Source organism: Oncorhynchus gorbuscha, linkage group LG12 (assembly GCF_021184085.1).
Source record: "Oncorhynchus gorbuscha isolate QuinsamMale2020 ecotype Even-year linkage group LG12, OgorEven_v1.0, whole genome shotgun sequence".
Taxonomy (NCBI): domain Eukaryota; kingdom Metazoa; phylum Chordata; class Actinopteri; order Salmoniformes; family Salmonidae; genus Oncorhynchus; species Oncorhynchus gorbuscha.
This window is the reverse complement of record NC_060184.1, coordinates 82,338,242-82,352,196: the sequence shown is the minus strand read 5'-3', so window position 1 is coordinate 82,352,196 and position 13,955 is coordinate 82,338,242. Positions and strand designations below refer to the sequence as shown.

At 46.8% G+C, this 13,955-nt stretch overlaps 1 pseudogene; it reads left to right on the top strand.

Moving 5' to 3' along the window:
* Nucleotides 1–13,955, top strand: part of LOC123991447 — a 100,393-nt pseudogene that overhangs the window by 48,236 nt on the left and 38,202 nt on the right.

Below are 13,955 nucleotides of genomic sequence, written 5' to 3'. Positions count from 1 at the left end.
TACTCTCCCTGCTCTCTCTTACTCTCCTCTCCCTGCTCTCTCTCTCCTCTCCCCTGCTCTCTCTTACTCTACTCTCCAATGCTCTCCACTACTCTCCTCTCCCCTGCTCTCCCTACTCCTCTCCCCTGCTCTCTCTTACTCTCCTCTCCCCTGCTCTCTCTTACTCTCCTCTCCCCTGCTCTCTCTTACTCTCCTCTCCCCTGCTCTCTCTTACTCTCTCTCTCTCCCTGCTCTCTCTTACTCTCCTCTCCCCAGCTCTCTCTTACTCTACTCTCCCCTGCTCTCTCTTACTCTACTCTCCACTGCTCTCTCTTACTCTCCTCTCCCCTGCTCTCCCCTACTCTCCTCTCCCCTGCTCTCTCTTACTCTACTCTCCAATGCTCTCCACTACTCTCCTCTCCCCTGCTCTCCCCTACTCTACTCTCCCCTGCTCTCTCTTACTCTCCTCTACCCTGCTCTCTCTTACTCTCCTCTACCCTGCTCTCCCCTCCCCTGCTCTCTCTTACTCTACTCTCCCCTGCTCTCTCTTACTCTACTCTCCCCTGCTCTCCCCTACTCTACTCTCCACTGCTCTCCCTTACTCTCCTCTCCCCTGCTCTCCCCTAACCTGCTCTCCCTCACTCTCCTCTCCCCTAACCTGCTCTGCCTTACTCTCCTCTACCCTACTCTCCTCTCCCCTGCTCTCTCTTACTCTCCTCTCCCCTGCTCTCCTCTACTGTACTCTCCCCTGCTCTCCTTACTCTACTCTCCCCCTCTCATCTCCCCTACTCTCCTCTCCCCTGCTCTCCCTACTCTCCTCTCCCTGCTCTCCCCTACTCTCCTCTACCCTGCTCTCCTCTCCCCTGCTCTCACTTACTCTACTCCCCTGCTCTCTCTTACTCTCCTCTACCCTACTCTCCTCTCCCTGCTCTCCCCTACTCTCCTCTCCCCTGCTCTCTCTCACTCTCCTCTCCCCTGCTCTCTCTTACTCTCCTCTCCCCTGCTCTCTCTTACTCTCTCCCCTGCTCTCCCCTGCTCTCCTCTCCCCTGCTCTCTCACTCTCCTCTACCCTGCCCTCCCCCTACTCTCCTCTCCCCTACTCTCCTCTACCTTGCTCTCCCTACTCTCCTCTACCCTGCTCTCCCTCCCCTGCTCTCTCTTACTCTCCTCTACCCTGCTCTCTCCCCCTCCCCTGCTCTCTCTTACTCTCCTCTCCCTGCTCTCTCTTACTCTACTCTCCCCTGCTCTCTCTTACTCTACTCTCCCCTGCTCTCTCTTACTCTCCTCTCCCCTGCTCCCCTGCTCTCCTCTCCCCTGCTCTCTCTTACTCTCCTCTACCCTGCTCTCCCCTACTCTCCTCTCCCCTGCTCTCTCTTACTCTCCTCTACCCTGCTCTCCCCTACTCTCCTCTATCTACCCTGCTCTCCTCTCCCCTGCTCTCTCTTACTCTCCTCTACCTCTCCCCTGCTCTCCTCTACTCCTCTCCCCTGCTCTATCTTACTCCTCTCCCCTGCTCTCTCTTACTCTCCTCTACCCTGCTCTCTCCCCTGCTTTCTCTTACTCTCCTCTCCCTGCTCTCTCTTACTCTACTCTCCCCTGCTCTCTCTTACTCTCCTCTCCCCTGCTCTCTCTTACTCTACTCTCCCCTGCTCTCTCTTACTCTACTCTCCCCTGCTCTCTCTTACTCTACTCTCCCCTGCTCTCTCTCTCTCTCCCTGCTCTCCCCTACTCTCCTCTCCCCTGCTCTCTCTCTCTCCTCTCCCTGCTCTCTACCCTGCTCTCTCTTACTCTACTCTCCCCTGCTCTCTCTTACTCTACTCTCCCCTGCTCTCTCTTACTCTACTCTCCCTGCTCTCTCTTACTCTACTCTCCCCTGCTCTCTCTTACTCTCCTCTACCCTACTCTCCTCTCCCCTGCTCTCCCTACTCTCCTCTCCCCTGCTCTCTCTTACTCTACTCTCCCCTGCTCTCTCTTACTCTCCTCTCCCCTGCTCTCCCCTACTCTACTCTCCCCTGCTCTCCCCTACTCTCCTCTCCCTGCTCTCCCTTACTCTCCTCTCCCCTGCTCTCTCTTACTCTCCTCTACCCTGCTCTCCCCTCCCCTGCTCTCTCTTACTCTCCTCTCCCCTGCTCTCTCTTACTCTCCTCTCCCCTGCTCTCTCTTACTCTCCTCTCCCCTGCTCTCTCTACTCTACTCTCCCTGCTCTCTCTTACTCTCCTCTCCCCTGCTCTCCTACTCTACTCTCCCCTGCTCTCTCTTACTCTCCTCTCTCTCCTTACTCTCCTCTCCCCTGCTCTCTCTTACTCTCCTCTCCCCTGCTCTCCCCTGCTCTCTTACTCTCCTCTCCCCTGCTCTCTCTTACTCTCCTCTACCCTGCTCTCTCTTAGTCTCCTCTACCCTGCTCTCCTCTCCCCTGCTCTCTCTTACTCTCCTCTACCCTGCTCTCCCCTCCCCTGCTCTCTCTTACTCTACTCTCCCCTGCTCTCCCCTACTCTACTCTCCACTGCTCTCCCTTACTCTCCTCTCCCCTGCTCTCCCCTAACCTGCTCTCCCTTACTCTCTTCTCCCCTACTCTACTCTCCCCTACTCTCCTCTCCCCTGCTCTCTCTTACTCTCCTCTCCCCTGCTCTCCCCTACTGTACTCTTCCCTGCTCTCCCTTACTCTACTCTCCCCTACTCTACTCTCCCCTACTCTACTCTCCCCTACTCTCCTCTCCCCTGCTCTCCCTTACTCTCCTCTCCCCTGCTCTCCCTTACTCTCCTCTCCCCTGCTCTCCCCTACTCTACTCTCCCCTACTCTCCTTTCCCCTGCTCTCCCTTACTCTCCTCTCCCCTGCTCTCTCTTTTATTCTACTCTACCCTGCTCTCTCTTACTCTCCTCTCCCCTGCTCTCTCTTACTCTCCTCTCTCTTGCTCTCCCCTCCCCTGCTCTCCCCTACCCTGCTCTCCCCTCCCCTGCTCTCTCTTACTCTCCTCTACCCTGCTCTCCTCTCCCCTGCTCTCTCTTACTCTCCCCTCCTCTGCTCTCTCTTACTCTCCCCTCCCCTGCCCTCCTTGGGTGCTCTCTTGTCTCTGACCACTTTATTGATTATCCTGCACCATCATCCTGTCTGTGTCAACTGGATTAGGTTCATGTAAGTGATAATGCACGAGAAGCTTGTGTTTTATGGATAAAGGCACGTTGAGGGCCGGCAAACCGTGATATTATATCCTCCAAACACCAGCTTCAAGGGCATTATAACTTTTATACAACCATTACCAACATATTAAAATCATGATTCATACATTTTAATACAATTTTTTTAGGGGGGGGTTTAATTTATTTATATTATTTCATCCTTCCACGAAGGAAAAAGTCCTGCTCCCCAAGCCGTCATTTTGTTTCCAGCCAATGGCTGTCTTGTTTGTTTTGTCTTGTTCGCTGTTTTGATGGCTGTCTGACAGTCCGTCTCTTCCTGACTCCCGACATGATTATTACTAGACGGGACTACTGAAGCAATGTTGCAAAAATACTGAGGCAAACAGTAAGGTTTATACAAATCTCAGCTGTGGAAAACCAATTGCTAGTTTAAAATAAATGTGAGATAAAGTCTAGATGCTTTGTACACTGTAGGTCAAGTTTATAAATTGCCTGGCTGGGCTGATGAGACAACGGGCAAATAGGCATTTTAATGTCTTAGACTTAGCCGGTGGTAACTTGGTGAATTGGTTTTATTGGTTTTAACCAATCAGCATCCAGGATTAGACTCAACCATTGTATAATATGCAGCACCCTGACCTGCGCTACTATCTTACTGTCTGTCTCAACTAGAGCCTGTAAATATATTCCAAATGCCACCTACTGTAAATGGCTTCCTGTGGGCCAGTCTGTTTAGCTATCATTCTACCTACTGTAAATGGCTTCCTGTGTGCCAGTCTGTTTAGCTATCATTCCACCTACTGTAAATGGCTTCCTGTGTGCCAGTCTGTTTAGCTATCATTCCACCTACTGTAAATGGCTTCCTGTGGGCCAGTCTGTTTAGCTATCATTCCACCTACTGTAAATGGCTTCCTGTGGGCCAGTCTGTTTAGCTATCATTCCACCTACTGTAAATGGCTTCCTGTGGGCCAGTCTGTTTAGCTAATATTCCACCTACTGTAAATGGCTTACTGTGGGCCAATCTGTTTAGCTATCATTCCACCTACTGTAAATGGCTTCCTGTGGGCCAGTCTGTTTAGCTATCATTCCACCTACTGTAAATGGCTTCCTGTGTGCCAGTCTGTTTAGCTATCATTCCACCTACTGTAAATGGCTTCCTGTGGGCCAGTCTGTTTAGCTATCATTCCACCTACTGTAAATGGCTTCCTGTGTGCCAGTCTGTTTAGCTATCATTCCACCTACTGTAAATGGCTTCCTGTGGGCCAGTCTGTTTAGCTATCATTCCACCTACTGTAAATGGCTTCCTGTGGGCCAGTCTGTTTAGCTATCATTCCACCTACTGTAAATGGCTTCCTGTGGGCCAGTCTGTTTAGCTATCATTCCACCTACTGTAAATGGCTTCCTGTGGGCCAGTCTGTTTAGCTATCATTCCACCTACTGTAAATGGCTTCCTGTGGGCCAGTCTGTTTAGCTATCATTCCACCTACTGTAAATGGCTTCCTGTGTGCCAGTCTGTTTAGCTAACTACTGTAAATGGCTTCCTGTGGGCCAGTCTGTTTAGCTAACTACTGTAAATGGCTTCCTGTGTGCCAGTCTGTTTACCGATCATGACACTCCTCGTCACTCCTAGCCATGTTTGGCATGAATGGAATGTTAGCACAAAGCAGGCTGATATCACCAGGGTAACCAAATGGCACCTTCACCCTGTAAAGGTGTCCCACTTACCAACAACAACAGGAGGTCAATGTCATGGTTTTGCAGGGAGACGTACCACATCATTTTGTGCTGGTATTTGACTATTATGTGTAAAGTGTAAAGTTCAGTACAGAATGTTCCCCAGTAGTGTAACCCAGTGTAAAGTTCAGTACAGTATGTTACCCAGTGTAAAGTTCAGTACAGTATGTTACCAGTGTAAAGTTCAGTACAGTATGTTACCCAGTGTAAAGTTCAGTACAGTATGTTACCAGTGTAAAGTTGAGTACAGTAGTTACCCAGTGTAAAGTTACAGTATGTTACCCAGTGTAAAGTTCAGTACAGTATGTTACCAGTACAGTATGTTACCCAGTGTAAAGTTCAGTACAGTATGTTACCCAGTGTAAAGTGTAAAGTTACCCAGTGTAAAGTTCAGTACAGTATGTTACCCAGTGTAAAGTTCAGTATGTTACCCAGTGTAAAGTTCAGTACAGTATGTTACCCAGTGTAAAGTTCAGTACAGTATGTTACCCAGTGTAAGTATGTTACCAGTGTAAAGCTCAGTACAGTATGTTACCCAGTGTAAAGTCAGTACAAATGTTACCCAGTGTAAAGTTCAGTACAGTATGTTACCCAGTGTAAAGTTCAGTACAGTGTAGTTCAGTATGTTACCCAGTGTAAAGTTCAGTACAGTATGTTACCCAGTGTAAAGTTCAGTATGTTACCCAGTGTAAAGTTCAGTACAGTATGTTACCCAGTGTAAAGTTCAGTACAATGCAGTGTAAAGTTCAGTACAGTATGTTACCCAGTGTAAAGTTCAGTACAGTATGTTACCCAGTGTAAAGCTCAGTACCAGTGTAAAGTGTAAGGGAGGGAGAGAGGGCATTTTCAAAGTTCAGATTTTACATGACTTTTCATTAAGGTCCATCTCTTGACTCATTTCCATAACAACATATTGTATAGAGTTAGTGTTAGTGTTAGTGTTAGGGTTAGGGTTAGTGTTAGGGTTAGTGTTAGTGCTAGGGTTAGTGTTAGTGTTAGTGTTAGGTTTAGGGTTAAGGTTAGGGTTAGTGCTAGGGTTAGGTTTTTAGGTTTAGGGTTAGGGTTAGTGTTAGTGTTAGGTTTAGGGTTAAGGTTAGGGTTAGTGCTAGGGTTAGTGTTAGTGTTAGTGTTAGGTTTAGGGTTAAGGTTAGGGTTAGTGCTAGGGTTAGTGTTAGTGTTAGGTTTAGGGTTAAGGTTAGTGTTAGTGCTAGGGTTAGTGTTAGTGTTAGTGTTAGGTTTAGGGTTAAGGTTAGGGTTAGTGCTAGGGTTAGGTTTAGGGTTAGGGTTAGTGTTAGTGTTAGGTTTAGGGTTAGGGTTAGGGTTAGTGTTAGTGTTAGTGTTAGGGTTAGGGTTAAGGTTAGGGTTAGGGTTAGGGTTAGTGTTAGGGTTAGTGCTAGGGTTAGGTTTAGGGTTAAGGTTAGATTTTGCAGTTAAGGCAGGAGTACAGCTTAGGGTTAGGTTTAGGGTTAAGGAAAATAGGATTTTGAATAGTGCTGAATTGTGTGTCCCCACAAGGTTAGTTATACAAGACTGCATGTCTGTGTCCGTCTGTGCATGTCTGTGTGTCCGTCTGTGCCGATCTGTGTGTCCGTCTGTGCCGGTCTGTGTGTCCGTCTGTGCCGGTCTGTGTGTCCGTCTGTGCATGTCTGTGTGTCCGTCTGTGCATGTCTGTGTGTCCGTCTGTGCCGGTCTGTGTGTCCGTCTGTGCCGGTCTGTGTGTCCGTCTGTGCCGGTCTGTGTGTCCGTCTGTGCCGGTCTGTGTGTCCGTCTGTGCATGTCTGTGTGTCCGTCTGTGCATGTCTGTGTGTCTTGTTGTGTTCCAGTATATTCCAGTCCTGTCTGCTGCTATATAAGTGAGTCCTTTGTCCCTGGTTGATGATGGCTTATTTCTGGACCGGAAGCCATTTTAATATCTCACTTGACCCGGGCCACAACTGACCTCGGCCACAACTGACCTCGGCCACAACTGACCCCGGTCACAACTGACCTCGGCCACAACTGACCCCGGTCACAACTGACCCCGGTCACAACTGACCCCGGCCACAACTGACCCCGGCCACAACTGACCCCGGCCACAACTGACCTCGGTCACAACTGACCCCGGTCACAACTGACCCCGGCCACAACTGACCCTGGCCTTGCACGCAGCCGCACTCCATTAAAGCTTAAGGCATCTGACAGATTTGATTTTGAAACAGGACGCCTCACTGTCCACGGACTGGAGCACACATAAGATCATACTGATGAGGAGACTGGGATGAGGGAAGAGAGAGAGAGAGGAGGGGGGGAGCGAGGGGGGGGAGACAAACTGGGAAGGAGAGAGGGATACAGAGAGAGAGAGTGAGGCAAAGAGAGGGGGAGGGTAGAGAGGGGTGGGTGGCAGAGAGACTAGGGTTAAGTAGGTCATCAGAGTTCTCTTTCTGTAGTTTCTATATTGAGTCCTGACTAGTATCATTCAGCAGGAGTCTGGCTGGACTGATGCTATGGCACTTCCTGTCAGTCTCCATTATAATGTATTGGTGACGCTCCACATGACACTACTGACCAGAGCCCCCTATGAAAGAGATGCATCCATTTTGTTGTTGCCTCCCTTCGTGTAGTGGTGGTCTGGTCGGAGTGTGTTCTGAGTGTGTTCACGAGCCAAACACACACACGGCACCCCTCAGCGATGATCTGTTACTCTGCTGTGTGTTCATTATTAGTAATAATTAGTCAATAGAAAACCAAAAGCAGACTGCTCACAATACTAAAAGCAGACTGCTCAAAATACTAAAAGCAGACTGCTCAAAATACCAAAAGCAGACTGCTCAAAATACCAAAAGCAGACTGCTCACAGCCTGTCCTCCTCTATTACCCAGCCGTGGTGCCCAGCCGTGGTGCCCAGGTACCCAGCCGTGGTACCTAGCCGAGGTACCCAACCGAGGTATCCAGCCGTGGTGCCCAGCCATGGTACCCAGCCGTGGTGCCCAGGTACCCAGCCGTGGTACCCAGGTACCCAGCCGTGGTACTCAGCCGTGGTGCCCAGGTACCCAACCGTGGTGCCCAGGTACCCTGCCGTGGTACCCAGCCGTGGTGCCCAGGTACCCTGCCGTGGTGCCCAGCCGTGGTACCCAGCCGTGGTGCCCAGCCGTGGTGCCCAGCCGTGGTAACCAGCTGTGGTGCCGAGGTACCCAGCCGTGGTGCCCAGCCGTGGTGCCCAGCTGTGGTGCCGAGGTACCCAGCCGTGGTGCCCAGCCATGGTACCCAGGTACCCAGCCGTGGTGCCCAGCCATGTCTGTACGCATGCTGTGAAAGAGAGGATAGTTAGGTTGTGTGAGTGAGTGAACCCTGCTCTTATCTCACTGGGTTTTCAAAGGGTGGGTGGGTGCATGGTAGCAACACAACATGACAACACAGCATGGTAGCAACACAACATGACAACACAGCATGGTAGCAACACAACATGACAACACAGCATGGTAGCAACACATGACAACACAGCATGGTAGCAACACATGACAACACAGCATGGTAGCAACACAACATGACAACACAGCATGGTAGCAACACAACATGACAACACAGTATGGTAGCAACACAACATGACAACACAGCATGGTAGCAACACAACATGACAACACAGCATGGTAGCAACACAACATGACAACACAGTATGGTAGCAACACAACATGACAACACAGTATGGTAGCAACACAACATGACAACACAGCATGGTAGCAACACAACATACAACACAGCATGGTAGCAACACAACATGACAACAACATGGTAGCAACACAAAATGACAACACAGCATGGTAGCAACACAACATGACAACACAGCATGGTAGCAACACAACATGACAACACAGTATGGTAGCAACACAACATGACAACACAGCATGGTAGCAGCACAACATGACAACACAGCATGGTAGCAACACATGGCAACACAGCATGGTAGCAACACAAAATGACAACAACATGGTAGCAACACAACCTGACAACAACATGGTAGCAACACAACATGACAACACAGTATGGTAGCAACACAACATGACAACACAGTATGGTAGCAACACAACATGACAACACAACATGGTAGCAACACAACATGACAACACAGTATGGTAGCAACACAACATGACAACACAGTATGGTAGCAACACAACATGACAACACAGCATGGTAGCAACACAACATGACAACACAGTATGGTAGCAACACAACATGACAACACAGTATGGTAGCAACACAACATGACAACACAGCATGGTAGCAACACAACCTGACAACAACATGGTAACACAACATGACAACACAGTATGGTAGCAACACAACATGACAGAAGCACAACATGGTACAAACATTATTGGGCACAGACAACAGCACAAAGGCAAGAAGACAATACATCACACAAAGCAGCCACATTTGTCAGTAAGAGTGTCCATGATGGAGACTTTGAATGAAGAGATGGAGATCCCATCCTGCAGCAGAGCAGTGAGGTCCTGCGGACTGGATTTAGGTCTCTGTGGGCCAGCCGACGGGCATAGCTCCGTTTGTGAAAGAAGGATTTGGGTTTGAGATAGAAGCACAGGGGGTCAGGGTGGTATGTTATCCCTGATGGAGAGGGAGGGAGGGAGGGAGGGAGGGAGGGAGGGGGAGGGAGGGAGGAGGGAGGGAGGGAGGGAGGGAGGGAGGGAGGGAGATGCGTTGTGAGTGTGTTGCTGTTCTAATGCGGTGTGTGTGTGTGTGTGTGTGTGTGTGTGTGTGTGTGTGTGTGTGTGTGTGTGTGTGTGTGCGTGTGCGTGTGCGTGTGTGTTGCAGGACGGCTCATGCCAGAACGAAGGGAGAGGCAGCAGACCAGGCAGCTCTCTCTGCCAGACAGGATTGTGACATCGCTAGGGCCGTCGCTAGGGAGCTGTCTCCAGACTTCCACCAACCAGGTAACATTGTAAACCACCAGATTCGTTATCGCATAACTGCCCTGTATCAGTCCATTCACTATGTATTAGTCGGAGCCAGATCAAAGGTTCTGACGACGCCATAAGAGTTTGATGCACAGAACTATACATTTACCTGACTTCAGCAACTCGCCAGGTAACCTGTCGGCCCAATAACAAAACATCTTGAAGCATATGGGAACAGCAGACTGGGATAGGGGGAAATTGAAAATGTCCGTAAACACACCAGCCCAGCTGGTCTGCACACGGCTGGGGATGCCATCTGGGCCAACTGCCTTGCGATGGTTAACACGTTTAAATGTTTTACTCATGTCGGTCACGGAGAAGGAGAGCCCACAGTCCTTGGTAGTCTGTGGCACTGTATTATCCTCAAAGCGGGCAAAGAAGGTGTTTAGTTTGTCTGGTAGCAAGACGTCGGTGTCCGTGACGTGGCTGGTTTTCTTTTTGTCGTCTGTGATTGTCTGTAGACCCTGTCACATACGTCTCGTGTCTGAGCCATTGAATTGCGACTCCACTTTGTCTCTGTACTGACATTTAGCTTTTTTGATTGCCTTGCAGAGGGAATTATTACACTGTTTGTATTTGGCCATAGTCTCAGTTGTCTTTCAATGGTTAAATGCAATGGTTCCGCGCTTTCAGTTTTGCGTGAATGCTGCCATCAATCCACAGTTTCTGGTTAGGGTAGGTTTTAATAGTCACAGTGGGTACAACATCTCCAATGCACTTCCTGATAAACTCACTCACTGAATCAGTTTATAAATCTATATTATTCTCTGAGGCTACCCGGAACATGTCCCAGTCCGCGTGATCATAACAATCTTGAAGCGTGGATTCCGATTGGTCAGACCAGCATTGAATGGTCCTTAGCACGGGTACTTCCTGTTTGAGTTTCTGCCTATAGGAAGGGAGGAGCAAAATGGAGTCATGGTCAGATTTTCCGACAGGAGGGCGGGGGAGGGCCTGGTATGCACCGCAGAAGTTAGAGTAGCAGTGATCCAGTGTTTTTCCAGCGCGAGTGCTACAATCAATATGCTGATTTAATTTAGGAAGCCTTGTTCTCAAATTTGCTTTGTTAAAATCCCCACCTACAATAAATACAGCCTCAGGATATGTGGTGTCCAGTTTACATAAAGTCCAGTGTAGTTCTTTGAGGGCCGTCGTGGTATCGGCTTGAGGGGGGATATACACGGCTGTATACAATAACCGAAAATAATTATCTAGGGAGATAATGCGGTCGGCATTTGATTGTGAAGAATTCTAGGTTATGGGAACAAAAGGACTTGAGTTCCTGTATGTTACAATTACACCATGAGTTGTTAATCATGAAACATCTACCCCCTTCTTCTTCTTCCCGGAGAGATGTTTATTCCTGTTGGCGTGACGCATAAAGATTCCAGGTGGCTGTACCGACTCAGACAGCACGTCCCGAGAGAGCCATGTTTCCATGAAACAGGAGTATGTTACAATCCCTGATGTCTCTCTGGAAAGCAACCATTGCCCTGATTTCGTCGACCTTGTAATCTAGAGACTGGACATTAGCGAGTAATGTACTCGGAAGCGGTGGGTGGTGTGCACGCCTCTGAAGTCTGACCAGAAGACCACTCCGTCTTCCTTTTCTCCGGCATGGTTGTTTTGGGTCAACCTCTAGAATCAGTTCAGATGCCATGGGTGGTTTGGACAAATGAGTATTCCTGTTCGTAGTGCTGGTAAGTTGACGTCTCTCTGATATCCAATAGTTCTTAAGATTTTCTGGGCTAACCATGTAAGAAATAATACATTAAAACATATATATATACTGCCAAGTTTCCTAAGGACTAGAAGCGAGGCAGCCCTCTTTGTCGGCACCATCTTGTGTATCAAACCTGTCCTTATACAAACAGGCCACTATACTAACCGTCGGGGATAGATAGTACAGTAAACTCATTGCAGCCCCTGGTAACAGATACCAGGTCCAGGGTTAAAGTTAGAGCCTGAGGGTGTGATTGGTTTAAGCCTCAGTTAGGGTTAGGGTTAGTGCACTTTTTAGGGAATGGGGTTCCATTCACTACAAAGACATCTGGAATTCTGGGTAATTTTAGACCAGAGTCTGTGAGGAAGTTTTCTTAGACCACAATGAACCACTGTGTTTCAACTGTGACAAAAACAGACTGTTAGGACGTGGTAGGAATGGGTACAGTACAGTACAGAATGACTTCTTTCAGAATAAAGAGGGAAATTGGTAGAGCATGGCTCAGTTAGTAGAGCATGGTCCTTGCAACGCAGGGATAGTAGGTTTGATTCCTGGGACCATCCATACGTAAACATATTGATTGTTTATAACATACATCATTATAACATATACATACAGTGGGGCAAAAAAAGTATTTAGTCAGCCACCAATTGTGCAAGTTCTCCCACTTAAAAAAGATGAGAGAGGCCTGTAATTTTCATCATAGGTACACTTCAACTATGACAGACAAAATGAGAAAGAAAATCCAGAAAAAAAATCCAGAAAATCACATTGTAGGATTTTTTATGAATTTCTTTGCAAATTATGGTGGAAAATAAGTATTTGGTCACCTACTTACAAGCAACATTTCTGGCTCTCACAGACCTGTAACTTCTTCTTTTAGAGGCTCCTCTGTCCTCCACTCGTTACCTGTATTAATGGCACCTGTTGAACTTGTTATCAGTATAAAAGACACCTATCCACAACCTCAAACAGTCACACTCCAAACTCCACTATGGCCAAGACCAAAGAGCTGTCAAAGGACACCAGAAACAAAATTGTAGATCTGCACCAGGCTGGGAAGACTGAATCTGCAATAGGTAAGCAGCTTGGTTTGAAGAAATCAACTGTGGGAGCAATTATTAGGAAATGGAAGACATACAAGACCACTGATAATCTCCCTCGATCTGGGGCTAGCAGTAGGTTTATTTCATTGGTATTATTATTAGACAGTAGCAGTAGGGTTATTTCATTGGTATTATTATTAGACAGTAGTTGTAGCAGTAGGGTTATTTCATTGGTATTATTATTAGACAGTAGTTGTAGCAGTAGGGTTATTTCTTTGGTATTATTATTAGACAGTAGTAGTAGGGTTATTTCATTGGTATTATTATTAGACAGTAGTTGTAGCAGTAGGGTTATTTCATTGGTATTATTATTAGACAGTAGCAGTAGGTTTATTTCATTGGTATTATTATTAGACAGTAGTTGTAGTTGTAGGGTTATTTAATTGGTATTATCATTAGACAGTAGTTGTAGTAGTAGGTTTATTTCTTTGGTATTATTATTAGATAGTAGTTGTAGGGTTATTTCATTGGTATTATTATTAGGCAGTAGTTTTAGCAGTAGGGTTATTTCATTGGTATTATTATTAGACAGTAGTAGTAGGGTTATTTCATTGGTATTATTATTAGATAGTAGTTGTAGCAGTAGGGTTATTTCATTGGTATTATTATTAGACAGTAGCAGTAGGGTTATTTCATTGATAATTATTATTAGACAGTAGTTGTAGGGTTATTTCATTGGTATTATTATTAGACAGTAGTTGTAGCAGTAGGTTTATTTCATTGGTATTATTATTAGACAGTAGCAGTAGTGGTAGGTTTATTTCATTGGTATTATTATTAGACAGTAGTTGTAGCAGTAGGGTTATTTCATTGGTATTATTATTAGACAGTAGCAGTAGGGTTATTTCTTTGGTATTGTTATTAGACAGTAGTTGTAGGGTTATTTCATTGGTATTATTATTAGACAGTAGTTGTAGCAGTAGGGTTATTTCATTGGTATTATTATTAGATAGTAGTTGTAGCAGTAGGGTTATTTCATTGGTATTATTATTAGACAGTAGTTGTAGGGTTATTTCATTGGTATTATTATTAGATAGTAGTTGTAGCAGTAGGTTTATTTCATTGGTATTATTATTAGACAGTAGTTGTAGCAGTAGGGTTATTTAATTGGTATTATTATTAGACAGTAGCAGTAGGTTTATTTCATTGGTATTATTATTAGACAGTAGCAGTAGGGTTATTTCATTGGTATTATTATTAGACAGTAGTTGTAGCAGTAGGGTTATTTCATTGGTATTATTATTAGACAGTAGTTGTAGGGTTATTTCATTGGTATTATTATTAGACAGTAGTTGTAGGGTTATTTCATTGGTATTATTATTAGA